This window comes from Hemitrygon akajei, chromosome 10 (genome assembly GCF_048418815.1).
Source record: "Hemitrygon akajei chromosome 10, sHemAka1.3, whole genome shotgun sequence".
Lineage (NCBI taxonomy): Eukaryota > Metazoa > Chordata > Chondrichthyes > Myliobatiformes > Dasyatidae > Hemitrygon > Hemitrygon akajei.
The window spans coordinates 58,744,181-58,763,748 of NC_133133.1; the positions used below are offsets into that span (position 1 = coordinate 58,744,181).

General features: G+C 41.4%; 1 protein-coding gene across 1 annotated transcript in view; it reads left to right on the forward strand.

The window, feature by feature from the left end:
* LOC140734448 (kelch-like protein 4) overlaps window positions 1–19,568 on the forward strand; it is a 372,728-nt gene that overhangs the window by 33,343 nt on the left and 319,817 nt on the right. The gene's annotated exons all lie outside the window — the stretch shown is intronic.

A 19,568-nucleotide genomic window follows, 5' to 3' on the forward strand; every position in this document is an offset into this window, starting at 1 on the left:
ATTCATACCTTGAGATATCAGAAGGATGCCTCTGTGGGTAAAAAAATGAAATAAAATCTTTAGAAAGAAATTACATAGGATTGGAAGATGTAGAATCCTTATGGGTAGAGTTAAGAATCTTCAAGGGTAAAAAGACACTGATGGGAGTTATATACAGACCTCCAAACAATAGCCAGTATGTGGGCTATAAATTACAACAGGAGACAGAAAAGGCATGTTAAAAGGGCACTTTGTTATAGTCATGGGGGATTTCAATATGCAAGTAGATTGGGAAAATCATATTCGTGCTGAGAGGGAAATTGTAGATTGCCTACGAGATGGTTTTCTGGACAACTTGTAGTTGAGCCCATAGGGGAATGCCAATTCTGGATTATATATTATGTAATGATTCAGATTGATTAGTGAGCTTAAAGTAAAAGAATCCTTTGGAGACAGTGATCATAATATGACAGAAATCACCCTGCAGGTTGAGAAGGGGAAGCTAAAATTGGGTGTATCAATATGACAGGGGAGTCAAAGAAAATGAGAGAGGAATAAGAGAGGAACTGGCAAAAGCTGATTGAAAGGGGACACTGGCAGGGATGACAGGAGAACCGCAATGGCAGAAGTTTCTGGGAGCAATACGGAAGGCACAGGAAAGGTACGTACCAAAGATGATAAAGTATTCTAAAGGGAGGATGAGGCAACCGTAGCTGACAACGTAACTCAAAGACAACATAAAAGCAAAAGAGAGGGCATAGAATACTGCAAAAATTAGTGTGAGGTTAGAGGATTGGGAAGATTTTAAAAAACCAACAGAAAGAAACTAAAAAAGCCGTAAAGGGAGAAATGATGAAATACGGAAGTAAGCTAGCCAACAATATAAAAAAGGATACAAGAAGTATTTTTTTCCAGATATATAAAAAGTAAAAAAAGTGAGAGTGGAATATTGACCTGCTGGAAGATAACACTGGAGGATAGTAATAGGGGACAAAGAAATAGCAGAGGAACGGAACTGAAAACAGTATTTTGCATTAGTCTTCACTGTAGAAGACACGAACAGAATTCTAAAAATGCAAGAGTGTCAGTGGGCAGAAATTAGTGTCAGGAGAAGATGCTTGGGAAGCTGAAAAGTCTGAAAGTAGATAAGTCATCTGGACCAGATGGACTGCACACCAGCGTTCTGAAAGAGGTAGCTGAAGAGATTATGGAGACATTAGTAATAGTCTTTCAAGAATTACTAGATTCTGCAATGGCTCTGAAGGACTAGAAAATTGCAAATGTCTCTGAACATTTTAATAAGGGAAATCATAGGCCAGTTAGCCTGACTTCAGTGGTTGGAAAGATGTTGAAGTCTATTGTTAAGGTTGAGTTTTGGGGTACTTGGAGGCACATGGCAAGTGGTTTTGAGGAAGTAGAGAGGCTGCACAAGGACTTCGACAGATTAGGACTCCTAATTTAGGAGAATGGGCAAAGATGTGGCAGATGGAATACAGAGTTGGGAAGTGAATGGTCATGCACTTTGGTAGAAATAAAAGCACAGACTATTTTCTAAAATTCCAAAATTTGAGGTGCGAAGGGACTTACGAGTCCTTGTGCAGAATTCCCTGAAGGTTAACTTGTAGGTTGATTGAGTGGTAACGAAGGCAAATACAATGTTGGCATTCATTTCCTGAACACTAGAATACAGAGGCAAATATAACGCTAATGCTTTATAGGCTGTTGGTCATATTGCACTTGGAATATTGTGAGCAGATTTGGGTCTTCTCCAGGGCACAAGGCCGGGTGGGTAGATTTGAAGGACTGGCTGTTGCCCATGCAGTGGGTTCCCCCTCTCCACAACATTGATATAGTCCAAGGTAAGGGCAAGCGCTGATACAACTTGGCATCAGTGTTGTTGCAGAGGTTGCCAGAGTGAAGTTGTAAACAACATCAGCTGCCTTAGGGACCTCAGCTCCGGATTACTTCCTTGGGGTTTACTCCCAAAGCTTCTTCCATGGGTGGGTATGCCTGAAAGACAGGGGAAGTTTAAATTCAGAGTTTTCCTTCTCCCAGGCAGGCTGCGGTTCAAGTCTGATGAGCCCCACCTGCCTGACACAACTGGTTTTGAGGCGCCAGTGGTCTGTCTTTGCCCCTCTCTTGTCAGTAGAAACAGGCCCACTGGGCCTAGTAGCTAAGCCACACGTGAAGGCTAAGAGTTGGACTTGGTTGTCGGAGGCTGTTAGAGACATCTGCCATTTGGAGCAAATCATAGGTAGTGGGAGCTCATCCCTACTACCACCCTGGCCATGACTACCTTAGGAACCAACAGTGATATCAGGTGATAATAATCATAAAAAAGAGCAGAAATGGGGGGGGGGGGGGGAGGGAGCAGAAATACATCAGAAAGATTGATACATTTGATTACTCAATGGACAACTGGCTCATATACACAGAGCTAATTAAACATTATTTTGAAGCAAATGAAATAACCAATAAGAAGCAAGTGCCAGTTTTGTTGAGTGGATTGGATTTAAAGGCATGCAGTTTGCCGCATAATTTAACTTCTCTAACCAAACCAGATGAAGAAACTTTGCTGATATCATGAAAATAATGCAGGTACATATAGAACCAAAACCATTTTTGGTTGTCGAATGTTTTACGTTTCATAAGTATAATTAAAAGGAAGGGAAGTCCATTTCAGTGCATGTGGCTGAATTGAAGAGGTCTGAGCATTGTCAGTTTGGTAATGGGCCTATTGATGCACTGAGAGATTATTTAAATTGTTTAATCTTACAAGGAAGCATTTAAAAATGGCTCCTAAGTGAAGCACAACTTATGTTTAAAAAAGCAATTGAAATAGCTGTATTAATGACAACAGCAGACATAGATGCAATTGAGCTGCAGTCAGGAATGAAAGTATGCACAAACAAAATTGCAATGTCTGAACAGAAACTGACCTGGTCAAACAAATTGTATTTCCATTGTGGCAGAGCAATGCAAGTTTTAGGGCAAAAATTGAAAAAATGCAACAAAGTAGGACATTACAAAGAGCATGTTGAGCAGACAAAAGTAAATGTATAGCACTGGGAAGGGAAAAGGTTAAAAAGTTAAATTGCTCTAACTTGCATGTTGGTGATGAACAATCTGATCATGATAAGAGGCAAGCAATATAGCTTACGCCAGGAGTGAACAGTAAATTAGTTAAAATGGGGTTGGACATTGGCTCAGCTGTTTCAGTAATTCCACAAAATGAGCTCGAATGGCATTTCAAAGATACTGATCGGAAGCCTGTAGGTATCCAATTAGGAACTTATGCTGGAGAAAAGGTAATTCCTGTAGGAATGACATTCATAACAGTGAAATACAACAACAAACAAGCCATGTTGGTCCAGTATGTGGTAAAAGAGGGGGGAGGGGCAGCGTTGTGGGACGTAATAGATTGAGACAACTACAGCTTGATTGGAGATCCATTCTCCACTTTTATGCCACATCTGCTACAAGACAGTCAATTGAAAGTGAGTTCAGAAATGTACTGGATGATACCATAACTGTCTCCATGTTGTACACCATGAACCATTGCCGGAAGGACCATTCTGCCCAGAGGAACAGTAAAAGTGACGAAAGCAGTGGTCTGAATACAACAGTGTTTGGAGGCAAACACCTGAAGAAACTTCTGATCTGCTAATTAGGCAGTTACTTGTGAAATGTGGGTTGGTTTTAAACTGGAAGACAGTATAAAGAGCTTCAAGAAAATTGCCTTCTGTGATTATAAAGAACCAAAACCTATTCTGCATACATTAAGATTACTGAATGAACTTCAAGTGGGAGACAAAAAGCTGCTTGTAAAAATAGTTGCAAAGACCAAAGCCTAGTGGATGAATGGAAAGGCAAAAAGAAAGGAGACAATGGAGATATGAAAACAGAGGATTCATCAGATGATGTTGTGGAAGAGGAAACCAAGAGGAGAGATCAGGTCGTAAAGGGGTCGATAGAAAGATTAATAAGTGAATACTCCAGTGAACTGAATGCAGCTTCCCACGATAAAGATGCACAAACTAGAAAGAAGAAAAAGCAAAAGAATGAGGAGGATGACATGCGCTACGGAAATGGAAGAGGATAAGTGAGACCTAATTTTTCAAGAAATTAGCAAATTCAAAGACACACACAAGAAACTAGGTAGAAGAAAAACTAAGGTGAGGAAAAGAAAGACAAGAAGTGAAAATGAGAGAAGAGATTGAGGGAAAGAACATGAGTGAGAAAGAGAAAGGCATGAAAGAGATAAGGAACATGAGAAAGAAAAAGTGCAGGATAAAGAGAGAGAAAGAAGTGGCACTGGGAGAGAAGCAAGGATTGAAGAAGATTCAGAGAGAAAAGCTGAGAAAAGGAGAAAAAAGGTGCCAGAGTTGTCAGACCACTTCCTGGATTCTCAGAGTTAACTCCTACAACCCCCGGAACCTGAGATTGTTTTCACAGCCACACGTCTCATCTCCCTTATCAGGAAAGATATTATCCCACAAGAGTAGGAAATCCTCCCTAGTAATTAAAACTTTAGGCCTGAGTGAGATAGTATAAAATCTATTAAGCCTTGGATGTCTATATAGTAGTTATATTCATAGTATAGTATGTAAATATAGTATATGTATGTAAAGTTGAGATACATTATATATTGAGTTGGAGTTTATAGTTCAGCAGGGAGGAACTAGTAATATTATAGTAATATTTGAGTAATATTGTAAATATATTGCTTGATTAACTATCTTTGTTGTTTAAATAATTATTCCAAAAGTTATTGAATGGCATGCACCATTATGTCACCATGTCATACTTGTGCATCTCACTTCAAGTAAAAGCAAAATTAGACTTACGTTGCAGACTCTTGTCTTTTTCTTCCAATTAGTCTTTACATTTTGGAGTTACAAAAATAGCACAAAGCATGATATAAGTAGCATTCAGACAGAAAACATAAATTAATCAGAATCAGAATCAGAATCAATCATATTATCACCGGCATGTGATGTGAACTTTGCTAAGCAGAATTGTTTCAAAGAAAGCACACACATAAGGAAAAAACTAAGTAAACAACTCAGTGTCTTTTAGTGCAAATGATCAAAGTCATCATAGTGTTGTTAAACAATAGTGATTGAGTTTGCACCTTTGATTCAAGGGAAGAGGAAATAGCTGTTCTTGAAACTGGTGGTGTGGGAGTTCAGGCTTCCAAAACACTTATGTGATGGTTGCTGTGAGAAAAGGACATGGCTTGGATATAGAAGTCTTTGATGATGTATGTTACTTCCTATACATACCTAGGATTTTAAATCCTGGAGAAAATATGCAGTGATGGTTGCAACACAGTTTGTGGACATTATCAGGTTTACATTGTCCTACAGTAAGTCTGTAAATTTCCATTAACATCTCCAGATGTCAACAGTGACCATTTAAATAACAGGAAAAGCATTAAAGAAGAGTAATATTCTACTGAAAATGTTCCATAATGTTTTTGGTTGAAGCTTTTAATTGAAGCTATGTTGATACAGTTGGAAATGGGCTTTGCGTGATCAATGGTATAATTAGGAAACCGCCTGACACCAGGAAAAAAAATCAGGTGTGCTACCACAATGCACAAACAGAAATGCCTTGTTCAATTTTTCAGTCCAATTTCTAGGCATGGGATATTGGCATCACCCTAAGGTTTGGGTTTAATACCAGTAATAGTCCTGTCCTGAACGAAACATTAATAATTCCTTTGCCACTACAAATACCACCTGACTCACAGAGTTCCACCAGTGGTTTTCTTGTTGTTCCAGATTCCAGCATCTACAGTCTCACGTATCTCTGCTTTTTGATACGCATCCTCAATTGTCTTCAAAATGATAGTGGTGAGCTACCATCTTAATCTCCTGCAGTCACTTTGGTGTAGCTACTCCCAGGGTGCAGCAAGTTCCACTGCTTTAATTCAGTGACAATGAACAAAAGGTATTGTAAAGGAAAATTTTAAACAAACAATACAGGTGCCGTAAATCTAAAAGAAGAACAGAAATATCTGTAAATGTTGAGCAGGGCAGGCAGAATTTGGGGATAGTGAAACAGAGTTAATGTTTCTGACCTGATGTGTTAACCCTATTTCTCTTTCAATTAAGTATTGATGTAATTTTGTGCTTAATTTTAGGAATTTGTGTGTGATGAGGTTCCTTGCCTCGCTGAAAAAAAGCTTGAGCTCTTGTTGTAGCAGAAACTGCTGCTGGTGGAAATATCACACATGATGTCCAAAAGCCAGAGCCAGTAAACATTTATGATGGTGGAAAGGATGCCATTCAAGTTCATTGCTTTGCCTTTGTCAATCTATCACCATGATGGATTTCATTGGTTACATGGCCCAACAAAATAGTACTCCAAACATATTAATCTTAATGCTAATTTTTACAAATGTCACCATTATGTATGCCAGTCCTAAGACATGCAGTATTTACTTTGGATGCATTAAAATTAATGATGATTCATAACCCATTATTCAAGTTGCTATTTGGCACTGTAGTAGTTTCGTTACCTTCTGTAGATGCTACTTTTGAGATGTATTATACTTTTATATTTAATATTTTCCCTTTATTTCAATAATTTAATAGCTTCCAACAGGGGCTGCATTTTTAACAGCTGAAAGCTTTCAGGTCAACCACCTTTATAACTGCTTAGATCATTTCTGATATAAAACTTCCAATACTTTTGTTTGCTATCACTTCACATTCTCCAAAGTAAGGTGAGTTTTAATTTTTTTAAATAGCTAGATCAGCCTCCTTTCAGTAGATAGAGAAAAAAAAGTGTTTTGCTGCAACTCATCTTAATCTTTAATTACCATTATAAAATGCACACCGCAACTTAACACCGTAATTAATATCATCCCACTTTTACCTTGAGGTTCATAGTCTTCTTTCATTTTACAGAGTAATTTAGATAATAAAGATTCTATTAAATTTAATTGTCCAGATGACCCACTCTGAGCTCAATACCAATAGGCTGATCAGCCAAAAGATACTGCAACTTCAGCAGGAACAGCAGATGGAAAGGCTGAAAAATATAATTATATTGCACATCCTTTTATAATAGAAAATTACAGAAAACAAATGTAAATTAAATATATAATATGTGTTACATAATGGCCAGTCTTATGGTGAATTTGCACATCTTTCTATCATCCTTCCCCTCCCCCCACCCATTTTCAAATTGCCATCTGATTAATAAAGGACTAAATCTATTCTTGAAATGCTGAGCATTCAACATGTCAACAGAGTCATTAACTGTTGCATTTGAGCATCATTCCAGAGGTTATTAAACAAAGTATAACTATTTTCACACACCCTTCAAATCTTTATTCCATGATCAAAAGAGTTATAGCATAGCAGAAAGGTTAGAACACTGGTAAGGGTATTCACTTGACTATTTCACACAGGCTGTATGAAGGAGCAATCCAGCTGGTCCACACTGTCATCATCTCCTCATAACACTGCATGCTAAATCTCTAATGTTTGCTCCCCTAGGCATTCACCATTACCTAAACCGTAGTTCAAAAAATTGGTCAGAAAACTTCACTGTGGCCAAACCAATGTTGTATCAAGATTTATTATGTCCTGCCTCTCAGGAGGCCATCTTTCTTTGAAAAGAATTCCTTTCTTAACCTGGCCAGTCACTTTCAATGAAACATGCACATGTAGATTATACATAAATAATCTGTTCCTTAAGGTTATTATAGCTGGAGGTGGTAATGGGGAGAAGCTCCCAGTACCAATTAAATGCTCCCAATGGCATGTGCCTCAGATAGCCTCTGACAACCAGTCCAGCTCCTGGCCTTCACGTGTGGCGCAGCTACTGAGGCCGGCAGAACTGTTTTTACAGACAGGAGAAGGGGCACAGGCAGGTTACTGGCACCTTAAAACCAGTCGCTTCAGCCAGTGGGGCTTATCAGCCATGGTAGGTAGCTCATCTAGGAGAAGGAAAACTCTGATTTCAAACCTCAGTTGCCTTGCAGCTGTACCCACTCATGGGAAGGCTTCAGGAGTAAACCCTGAGGGGAAAATCTGGAGCTGGCGTCCTACACTGAGCTTAATGCTGACTGGAAACTCCAATGATGCTGCTGGTGCCAAACTGTATCAGTCTCTGCCGTTCCTTTTGCATGGAGAGGGGGAGATTGATGCAGGGACAAGCGTTTGGTCTCCATATTGTACTGCTCTGGCTTGCATATCTAGATAGCTAGGACACAACATCCATGGTCTACTCAGACCAATGGATTCCCTAGAGAACTAAAGCAGGTCCAAGTCTGGATATTCACTGTCCAGTGACAATTTTCATGATTATCCAAAGTCTTTTCCCCATCTACACTGTTTTTTGGGTTTATGATGGTGTCATTGCTGACTAACTGAACTTGGAAAGTTCACAGTCATTCCTCATCATACTTCATTTATTTGTGTATAAGAAGAACAGCATGGCCACTGTCACACATATTGTTCACTGCTTCTGAACAGAGAAATGCCATTTTTATACAGAATTAACGCGCAGTTATAGATTAGCTAATGCTAATCATGAGTTAAACTATTTTCAAATTTCTTATTTGCATGATCCTTCTATAATACAGTTGTTAAAGTCTATAGAAACTACAAAATAACATCCAATGATACTCTGAAGTTAGTAAAATAGTTGTCCCCTAGTTGGTGTATGGCTTGCACCCACCACAAAAATCAGGATTTCCCAGTGGCCAACCATTTTAATTCCAGTCCCCATTTCCATTCTGACATTTCAATTCGTGGCCTCCTCTATTGCCACATGAGGCCACTCTCAGGTTGGAAGAACAACACCTCATATTTTGTCTGGGCAGCCTCCAGCCTGATGGCAACAACATCAATTTCTCTAACATCTGGTAAATTTTTCCCCTCCCCCGTCCCTCTTCTTTCTTTCCCCACTCTGGCTCCCCTCTTACCTCTTCTCTTCTCCTTACCTGTTTACCACCTCCTCTCAGTGACCCTCCTCTTTCCCTTCCCCCTTGGTTCACTCTCCTTGCCTATCAGATTCCTTACTCAACCCTTTACCTTTTCCACCTATCACCTCTCAGATTCTTATTTAATCTTCCTCCCCCACCTGCCTGGCTTCATCTATCACCTTCTAGCTTGTTCACCCTCCCCTACCCCCCACCACCTTCTTATTCTGGCTTCTTCCTATTTCCTTTCCAGTCCTGATCAGGAGTCTCAGCCCGTAACGTCAGCTTTTCATTTCCATAGCTGCTGTCCAACCTGCTGATTTCCTCCAGCATTTTGTACACATTACTCTGGATTTCCAGCATCTGCAGAATCACTTGTGTTTATGATCTGTAAACTATCTTTGCTTGGACATTATCTTAACCCTTACCTTCCACAACTTCCACAATGGAATCCTCTCTTGACTGAATGAATGCAAGAATCTCACTAACCACCAGTTCAAACCAATTCACTAACTACACACTCCACCCTCAGTATAAGTATACCCTGGCTGCAGTGCATATGATTCGTCAAGATGATCTGCATCAACAGCTTAGGCTTCTTCAACAGTACCTCCTAAAACCAGGAGCTCCATCAATACATAGTTAAGGACAACAGATGCATTGCACAATATTCACCATCAGATTTTCTTCCTAATCCTAATTGGGAAAAAATGCCAATGGGTCAGAGTCATTGAGTACCCTACCAAACAGCAGTGTGGCAACACCTTCAGTATAAAGAACTCAGAATTTGGCAGCCACTGTGGGACTTCTATGCGTCATATGTTTTCAGAGATGAATTAAGTATTAAAAAAAGTAATTAAATATATTGTGAAAATAAATACATAATGATATTGTGCATCCAAACTTCTAATGACTTAGAGACATTACCATGTTGTGATTATGCCAGGCATGTTCGAGGTAACTCTGGGACTCTCGTTCACTTGCACATTTGTGAATGACAAGAATGACATGATATTCTACATGGAATATCCTGCAATAGTTACTGCTGCAAATATCTTCATTTTTTTCCAAAATGCTTGGGATATTTGGATAAGACTAAAATTTATGTTCATACAGGTAAGGAAAGATTTTTTCCAGCATTAGCATCAATAATCCTGAACAATGATTAAAATGCATAGGGAGCAACGGTACAATATCTGTGCTTGCTTAGTTTAACTGGTCATGTTCCATGCACTAGATTTCCTTCCCAGTTAAGTCCAGCTTCTCTCTACCATCGAGTAAGTGAAGAAAAGATAAATGTACAGCAAGTGTTTGTTTAATTTGATTTGGAAATTACAGGGTAAACTCAGCCTCAAAACATATATGAACGATGTTTCTGTGAGTGTCTCTTGCCATTCATACTGTGTGTAGTTGTCCATATACAGTTTGTTATTGTCTTCAAAAAGCAATATCTGTAAGAATTTAGAATCCTCTGCAAGTGTTCTGTTATTCAATAAATACAACAAAGGGACTCTTCAATCAAATTGAGAAATCCTCACATTGCAAGACAAGAATTTAATAAAAAAGTGGAGATATAAACATTTAAATCTTTGAAATGGAAGCAGAAAAAGTAATTGGAACATATGTGTGCTATTATTAAAGTCATAAAAGAGGATGAGAAGCATATAACATATTGTTCATTTTCTATAGATCTTTAACAATTTTCTTCTGAGGGAAACATTCCAGGTTGCAAAACTTGTACAGGTTAGGCATGATGAAACTATATGCCAGAATAGGTGCAAGTGACTGTCTTATGCTTTACACATACAAGAACGGCAAAAGGAAATTTGATGCTTAGGAATGCAAAAAGAGTAATATAGTGTCAAATAGTTTATCTATGTTTTACTAATTTCTCTTTAGGAAATTGTATTTCAAAAATGGTTAGCAGTTCAGATACAACTGTACAATCAAATCAGATGTGTTTATATTTATTATAGCAGAATATAAAACTAAAGTTATCGATGAGAACACTAAACCGCCCAATGGGATCTGGAAAACAAATTGGTAACGTTTATGTCTGATGCACTAGTGGTGTGCCGCAAGATTGTGCAGATTCTCCTGTTGTTTGTCATCTACATCAACGATCTGGCTCATAATGTGGTTAACTGGATCAGCAAATTTGTGGATGACCCTAAGATTGGAGGTGGAGTGGACAGTGAGAAAGGCTATCACGGCTTGCAGAGGGATCTGGATCAGCTGGAAAATTGGGCTGAAAGATGGGAGATGGAATTTGATGCAGTCAAGTGTGTGGAATTGAACGTTGGTACGATCAACTGGGATAGGTCTTACACAGTCAGGCACTGAGGAGTGTGGTGCAACAAAGGGATCTGGGAATACAGGTCCATAATTCATTGAAAGTGGCGTCGTAGGTAGATGAGGTTAAGAAAGCTTTTGGCACATTGACCTTCATAAATTAAAGTACTAAATACAGGAGATCGGATGTTATGTTGAAGTTATGTAAGACATTTGCTAAGGACTAATTTGGAGTGTTGTGTGCAGTTTTGGTCACCTACCTACAGGAAAGATCTAAATAAGGTTGAAAGAGCATGGAGAAAATTTCAAAGGATGTTGCCTGTAGGACATGAGTTATAAGAAAAGAATAAATAGGATAGGACCTTATTCCTTAGAACATAAAAGGCTGAGAGGAGACTTGATCAAGGTAACAGATTTATGAGGGATATAGGTAGAGTAAATGCAAGTAGGATTTTTTTACTGCGGTTGGGTGGGACTACAACCAGAGGTCATGGGTTAAGGGTGAAAGATGAGAAGTTTAAGGGGAAAATGAGGGGAAACTTCTTTAGTCAGGGGGTTGTGAGAGTGTGGAATGAGCTGTTAGCACAAGTGGTGCATGTGAGCTCGATTTCAATGTTGAAGTGAAGCTTGGATAGGTATGTGGATGGTAGGTGTATGGAGGGATATGGTCCCAGTTCAGGTTGCTGGGAGTAGGTAGTTTAAATAGCTTTGGCATGGACTAGATGGGCCAAAGAGTCTGTTTCTGTACTGTACTTTTCCATGACTCTATAACTTCCCTGCTTTTCGTACAGATGATAAGAAATACTCATGCCAAACTATTATTCCACTGTAATGATCTAAACAAACCGTTACTCATGTTTCACTTGTAAAATTCCATTTAAGCAGATCAGAAGATTTAAAAGTTTATAGCATGTTAAGTTTATGTGAAATATTTTTCTGTGATGAAATTACACTGCATACTTAATTAAGGCCACAGATGCCAGTAAAATTTATGTCATTGATAGTGTAATTTTATTAAATATGCATTGAGCATTTGGAGAAGTTCTTATCTGTCTGTATAGTAAATAAAATGTTTGATTAATGATAGAGATAAATTATTGGAGGCAAATGATAGCTATGTGTAATATCAATATCTCTCATTCTCTTAATGAAATGAAGTCCCACAGCTTCTAAAAATGCGATTTTAATTATACGCAGCTATTTACAGCATTTTAGCTCATATATGTTATGAAACACACCCAACCATGCCAGCTTCCAGGATTTAGATGCTTGAACTCTCCAGAATATGGATAGCCGGTGCGGGCCCTTTGAAGATTCAGGACCATCCTGCTAATTGGCAATTCTGCTTTGGGCACCAAGAATTAAGTATCTAAGGAACACCTAAACCGAATCTCAGTGCTCAGTTGTAAGCCCAATCAGAGATATCGCCTAGCATTTTGTTTTGTCCTCTGTTCTTAATCTAGTTTGATTCCGTATCTTGATCCTAGCTTCGGATACTCCACCATTGGGTCCAAACCATTCTCCTCAAGGACCCTTGTCACAGTATGATTGAGCCAGTATGGATGCAGAGGTGTATCAGAGTCTTTCATCCACTGTGACCAGCCGTAACAAGGAGAATTCCAGACAGAACCTGGAGATACATGACCTCCAGGTAGCTGTTTGAAATTTTCGCAAGGAGGAAACCAGAGTCGCTCAGAGCCAGGACATCTTCCAGCCCTGGAGAGATTCAATGGTGACCTGGGCTCTTGACACAGCTTCCTCATTCAATGCTCATTAGTGTTTAAACTTCAGCCATCCCAGTTCCTTTCACAGCTCAGAAAGGTGGCCTTCATTATCTCTCTTCTGACTGGAGGAGTCCAGTCAGGGGCCACTGTGCATTGGGGACAAAGGTCTCAGGGTCGCTTGGATTCAAAGGAATGCATGGCCACCATGAAGAATGCGTTCCATCACCCTGCCAGAGCCAGCTGAGCCTCAGACTGTCTGATGAAGAATTGACAGACTGGATAGTCAGTGGCTGATTTCACTACCAAGTTTCAGACCTTGGCCCCAAAGAGTGGCTGGAATGGGGAGGATGGCCACTCTATACTGCCACGGACTCCAAGATGGACTGAAGGATGGCCTTGCCTTGGGAGAGCTAGCGGAGGACTTAGAGATTCTGATTGACCAACCCATTTGTCTTGATAATCATCTGGCAGAGCTGAAGTGAGGTAATGTATATAAGACCTTAGTTAGACCCCACTTGAAGTGCTGTGTTCACTTCTGGTCACCTCACTACAGGAAGGATGTGGATACTATAGAGAGAGTGCAGAGGAGATTCGCAAGGATGTTTCCTAGATTGGAGAGGGTGCCTTATGAGAATAGATTGAGTGAATTTGCCCTTTTCTCCTTGGAGCAAGAATTTATCTAATTTGATTTGGAACCTGATAGAGGTGAATAAGATGATAAAAGACATTGATCGTGTGGATAGCCAGAGGCTTTTTCCCATGGCTGAAATGGCTAACACGAGGGGGGCATAGTTTTAAGGTGCTTGGAAATAGGTACAAGAGGGATGTCAGGGGTAAGTTTTTCATTCAGAGAGTGGAGGGTGCGTAGAATGCACTGCCAATGGAAGTTGTAGAGGCTGACACAATAGGGTCTTTTAAGAGACTGTGATAGGTACATGGAGCTTAGGAAAATGGAGGGCTATGCAGTAGGGAAGATCTAGGCAGTTTCTAGTTAGGTTACAACCTTGGACACCGAAGGCCCTGTAATGTGCTGTGGATTTCTATGTCCTGACGTGGGACTCCAGCAAAAGTTTGAAGGGGGCTAGCCTGAGCCCAGCCTCAATGCATCGTAGCTCCACTCCCCAATCTCAGACCATGACCGGCCCATCTCCTGCTCAGGATCCAGTCGAGCCCATGCAAATCAGCTGCAAAAGAATCCCCACTGATGAGAGGTTCTGATGTTGGAGTTGTAGTTGCTGCTATTACTGTGGGGAAGCAGGTCACCTGCAGGCCGAATGTCTGGAGTTGCACTTGTCAGGACCATCCAGTGTCGGGAGGACAGTGGTGGTAACAGCCAATTGCCCCAATCTCATGGATTTTGGTGTCATGCTGAGGGAGGAGATCTCTTGGGGTATGAACTGACGAGGGGTGAATGCTTCTTTGGACTCAGGAGCAGCTGGAAATTTCCTGGACTTGGGGACCACTCTTCAGCTCAACATACCGCTTCAGGAGTTGAGCCAGCCCATGCCACAGCTGTCTGCTTGGTTCCAGGCAGATCCAGCAGCAGACATTGGTCCTGTGGCTGAGGATCAAGGATCATGGAAGGACATTAGTTTCTATATCATCGAGTCGCCTCACATCGCCGTGATCCTCGGGCACCTCTCATTGTCCCAGCATAACCCTTCCGTTAACTGGAAGGAAGGGATGATCATTGCATGTTCAGGTGTGTTTTCGACCTGGTGTTCCGACTCCCAGATTCTTCTGAGACCAGCGGCTGATGAAGGTGCAAACCTCTGTTCAGGGCAACCTGGAGTCTGCAGGAAACCCAGTCCTGCCATCAAGGGCAGACAAAACGGCTCCAGCCAACAGGCCTGTGGGAGTCCTGACCCTATCCAGTCAGCGGTGTGTTGGAACTAGGTCTCTATGAGGAAGGCTCCAAAATGGAAACTGTTGGAGCCTGGTCCCAGGAGCACAAGGACCATTTGTTGCACCTTGCTGCCAATGTCTGAGGATACAGATAATGATTTGGACCGTCATTTGGCCTCTGTTTTCACTGAAGACTCTTGTGAACCTGTGGTGGAGACTTGGATTCTGCAGAATCGCCCCTGCTACTTACGGAGTCTCAGGAGTCATCTTCTGAGGAAGGTTCGGGGGTAATTGCAGCATCCAAGCTGGTAGAAATCCCTTCTGTCTACAAGGATTTGGAAGAAGTCTTCAGCAAGGAAAAGGCCTCGTCTCTTTCACCACACTGGCCCTACAACTTTGCAATAGAAACATAGAAAATAGGTGCAGGGGTAGGCCATTCGGCCCTTCGAGCCTGCACCGCCATTCAGTATGATCATGGCTGATCATCCAACTCAGAACCCTGTACCTGCTTTCTCTCCATACCCCCTGATCCCTTTAGCCACAAGGGCCATATCTAACTTCCTCTTAAATATACCCAATGAACCGGCCTGAGCTGTTTCCTGTGGTAGAGAATTCCACAGATTCGCCACTCTCTGTGTGAAGAAGTTTTTCCTCATCTCGGTCCTAAAAGGCTTCCCCTTTATCCTTAAACTGTGACTCCTCGTTCTGGACTTCCCCAACATCAGAAACAATCTTCCTGCATCTAGCCTGTCCAATCCCTTTAGAATTTTATACGTTTCAATAAGATCCCCCCTCAATCTTCTAAATTCCAGTGAGTATAAGCCTAGTCGATCCAGACTTTCTTCATATGAAAGTCCTGCCATCCCAGGAATCAATCTAGTGAACCTTCTCTGTACTCCCTCTACGGCAAGAATGACTTTCCTCAGATTAGGGGACCAAATCTGCACAATAGATCTACTGTCTGTTACTTGCCCTCCACAAGGTTGATTATATGCACTCTCAGGCCAGGAAAGAAGCACTATGGAGGTGTAGATAAAGGACTTCATCTACTTGGACGGCATCCTAATTTTCTTGAAGTCCATGGAGGAGCACGTTGCTCATGTCTGAGGTATTCTAATGAGGCTTCTTGATCATGGACTTTACTTCAAGCTGGAGAAGTCTGAATTTCACATAACCACCAATTCATTTTTGGTTTTCATCTCTAATGGCATTCTCAAGATGGACCCTAGTGAGGTATAGGCAGTTGGAGACAGACCACGTCCATCCAGTATGAACCAGGTCCAATGATCTTGGGATTTACCAACTTTTACCGAAAGTTCATCAGAAACTTCAGCTCAGTGGCGGCTCTGCTGACAGCGCTAAGCAAGAGATCCATGGGCCCTTTTGTTTGGACTACCGAAGCGGAGGCTGCTTTCGCAGAGCTCAAACAGCAGTTCACAACAGCTCCTATTCTGGTTGTGTCTAACCCGGACCTTCCCTTTATCGTGGAGGTGGACACTTCGAACATTGAAGTGGGTGCACTGTTGTCTCAACGGGCACCTTCGGACAATAAACTGAGCCAGTGAGTGCTCTTTTCCAGGCAGCTATGACATTCCAGCAGAGGTGAACTATGACATTGGAAATAGAGAGTTGCTTGTGGTAAAGTGGGCTCTGGAGGAATGGCATTACTGGCTTAAGCGGGTTAAGAACCCTTTTATCATATGGACAGACCACAAGAACTTGGCTTATATTCAAGAAGCCAGAGACTAAATTCCAGGCAGGCCAGGTGGTCTTTTTACTTTAACTGCTTTAATTTCGTCCTGACCTATCGGCTGGGATCAAAAAAATCAGAAGCCAGATGCCTTGTCTTGTCAGTTTGACAAACCCAAACGAGGGAGCACCCAAGCCAGGGTGATAGCACCAATTCATTGAGGAATTGACACACTTGTTTGCAAGGCCCAGGCGCAACGGGGGATTCCTCAGAATGACGCTCTGGGTCGGCTGTTCATTCCTAGTCCAATCTGCTCTCAGGTTCTTCAATGGGGACAGGCATTGAGAATGACACCTCACCCAGAGATTGCCAGGACCCTGGACTTCATTAGGAGAAGAAATTGGTGGCCTGGAATGGTGACGGATGTTTGTCAATATGTGCTGGCTTACAGGGTGCACACCTGGAACAAGGGGCCCAGCACCCAACTCCTTCACCCTCTGCCTGTTCCTGAAAGACCATGGGTGCACATCTCCATGGATTTGTCACATGTGTTCCACCTTCCAAGGAAGAGACCATTGATAATTGTGGATTGTCTTTTAAAGGCCTGCAAAATCATCGCATAGGACAGACTACCATCTGCGGGGGAGAAGACCGAATTTTTCCTGCACCAGGTTTTCAAGATCCATGGTTTTCTGTTGGAAATTGTGTCAGATCACTGCCAGCAATTTGTGTCATGTTTTTGGTTGGCTTTCTGTAAGCTGACTGGGGCAACAGCGGATCTTTCCTCTGTGTTTCACCCACAGTCCAATGGCCAGACACAGCAGGTGAACTAAGATTTGGAATGAACCCTAAGATGCCTGGCCTCTGAAAGACCGGATAAGCGGTGCAACCATTTGATGTGGGCAGAGGTCACCAACAAAGCTTTACAGAATTTGCTGTATGGGATAGCCCCTTTCAAATGCCAGTTTGGGTATTCTCTGTCACTTCCCGGAGCAGGAGGCCAATTGGGCCAAAGATCTCGTTTGATGCTGCAAGGAGAAATGGACTAGGGCAAGGGAGATTTTGTTAGTTTCTACCTGGAAGGCTGAAGTAAAGGCTAACTGCAAGAGAAGACAGGAACCAGTTTTGCAGCCTAGGCAACAGGTTTGGTTGTCGACTCAAGATTTGCCTCTCTGAGTGGAGTCTAGGAAATTGGCTCCCAAGTTCACTGGACCCTTCAAAATTCTCAGGAAAATAAACCTGGTGGCTTACATCTTGCAGCTCCTCAAGACCCTCAAGATCAATCCCACTTTGCAGTTTTTCAAATTGAAACCTATGAACACCAGCCCTTTAGCCCACCACCATCAGACCTGCCACTACCTAAGTTTGTTGGTGGTCTTCACTGTGAGAAGAATTTTTGATTTGTGAACTGTTTGGGATGTTTGTCAGCGCCTCATGAATTGGGAAGGATTCAGACCCAAGAAAAGTTGCTGCATTCCTGAAAGGGACATTTTGGATCCTGCTCTCATCCACGACTACTGTTATGAGCTTACGGTCGTACTGTGACTGTCACTTTAAGAGCGCCTGAGCGAGGCGGGACTATGATGTCAGTCGCAGGCTGTAGCAGCTTGTGGTAGACTTAAAGAGAGAGAGAGAGAGAGAGACTGAACAGGCTTCTGAAACTTCAGCTTGTCACTGCTATAGTTTGGAACTCTTCGAAGCCCAAAAGATTGGGTTGATTATCGGCACACAGTGCACAATTGATACGTGACTGTCACTTTGTATAATCCATATGTGTGGATTTGCTTGAGTATCCTGTGGTACCACTTTTGTTGGCCCTTTGCCTGGAATCGGGGTGTTGTGGTAACCACTTGAAGACGATATTCCTGTGACTGTCACTTGGTGATATGTCAAGTGGATTTCGGAACGACTCAACGGACAGGATCTTTGACGATTGTTATTTCATTTACCCAGCCGGGAATCTGTGACTCTTCATAATCAGCTACTCTCTACATTATATCCTGGATTACAAATCTCTCCCCTCACTCACTTATTTCGTGGATCACTGAACTTTTCTACTTTACCATTCGAAGACTTTAACAATTGTTCTTAAACTTGACGGTTTGGGACACACACACACACACATAACACATGGGACACACATGCATAACACTGTTAACTTTTGTTTATCTCATTTAAGTTTCTATATACTGAATAGATACTAATAAAGATAGTGGTTTTAACATTAAAACCTGACTCAGAGTGAAATCTCTTGTTGCTGATTCATTTCTAAAACGTTACAGTTTTGTAAAACCACCATCATCATCTTACTGAGCAGCTAGAGCCATCAGGTGTCAGCTATGGGGAGTGGGTCCTGTTACGAAATGCACCCATCTGCACAAGCTTGTGGGGTTTATACGCTCTAACTCTTCAGCATATGGATAGCTGGCCCCACACTTTAAAGATTCAGGATCGTCACGCTAATTGGCTACCATGTTTTGGGCACCAAGAATTGAGTATTTAACAGGCACCTGAGTGAAGCCTCAGGTCTCAATCATAAGCCCAGCCAGAGAAATCGTCTAGCATTCTGTTTTGTGCTCAGTTCTCAATCCAGATTTTTTCCATGCCTTAATCCTAGTCTTGGATACTCCAGCATTTTGGTCCTAAATATCCTCATCAAGGACTCTTGTCGCTGTATATTTGAATTTGTTTTGAAATCTGTAGCATTAAATTTCAAAGGAGCTATCTGTACACTTTCTGTATTCATGTGGATGTCCATTTTAGAAAATTTTAAGACAAAATGGTTTCATTTCACAACATAAATTGATTTATTCTTGGCTTAATTGGCTTTGTTCAGTGCTATAAAAATGCACTCGCATTGAGACAAGCAATGAAACTCTTAGGTGATAGCTAGGGATGAAATCAATAAATATCCTATGGGCTTTATTAAAACGGTGGACAAAAAAATAAAACAAAAATACGAATGGAGGTGAAGGAGGAGGTGAATGGGCAGGTGTAGCACTTCTTCCTCTTGAAGGGATAATTGCCAGGAGGGAAATTAGTTAGGAAGGACGAATGGACAAGGGAATCATAGAGAGAGTGAACTCTATGGAAAGCA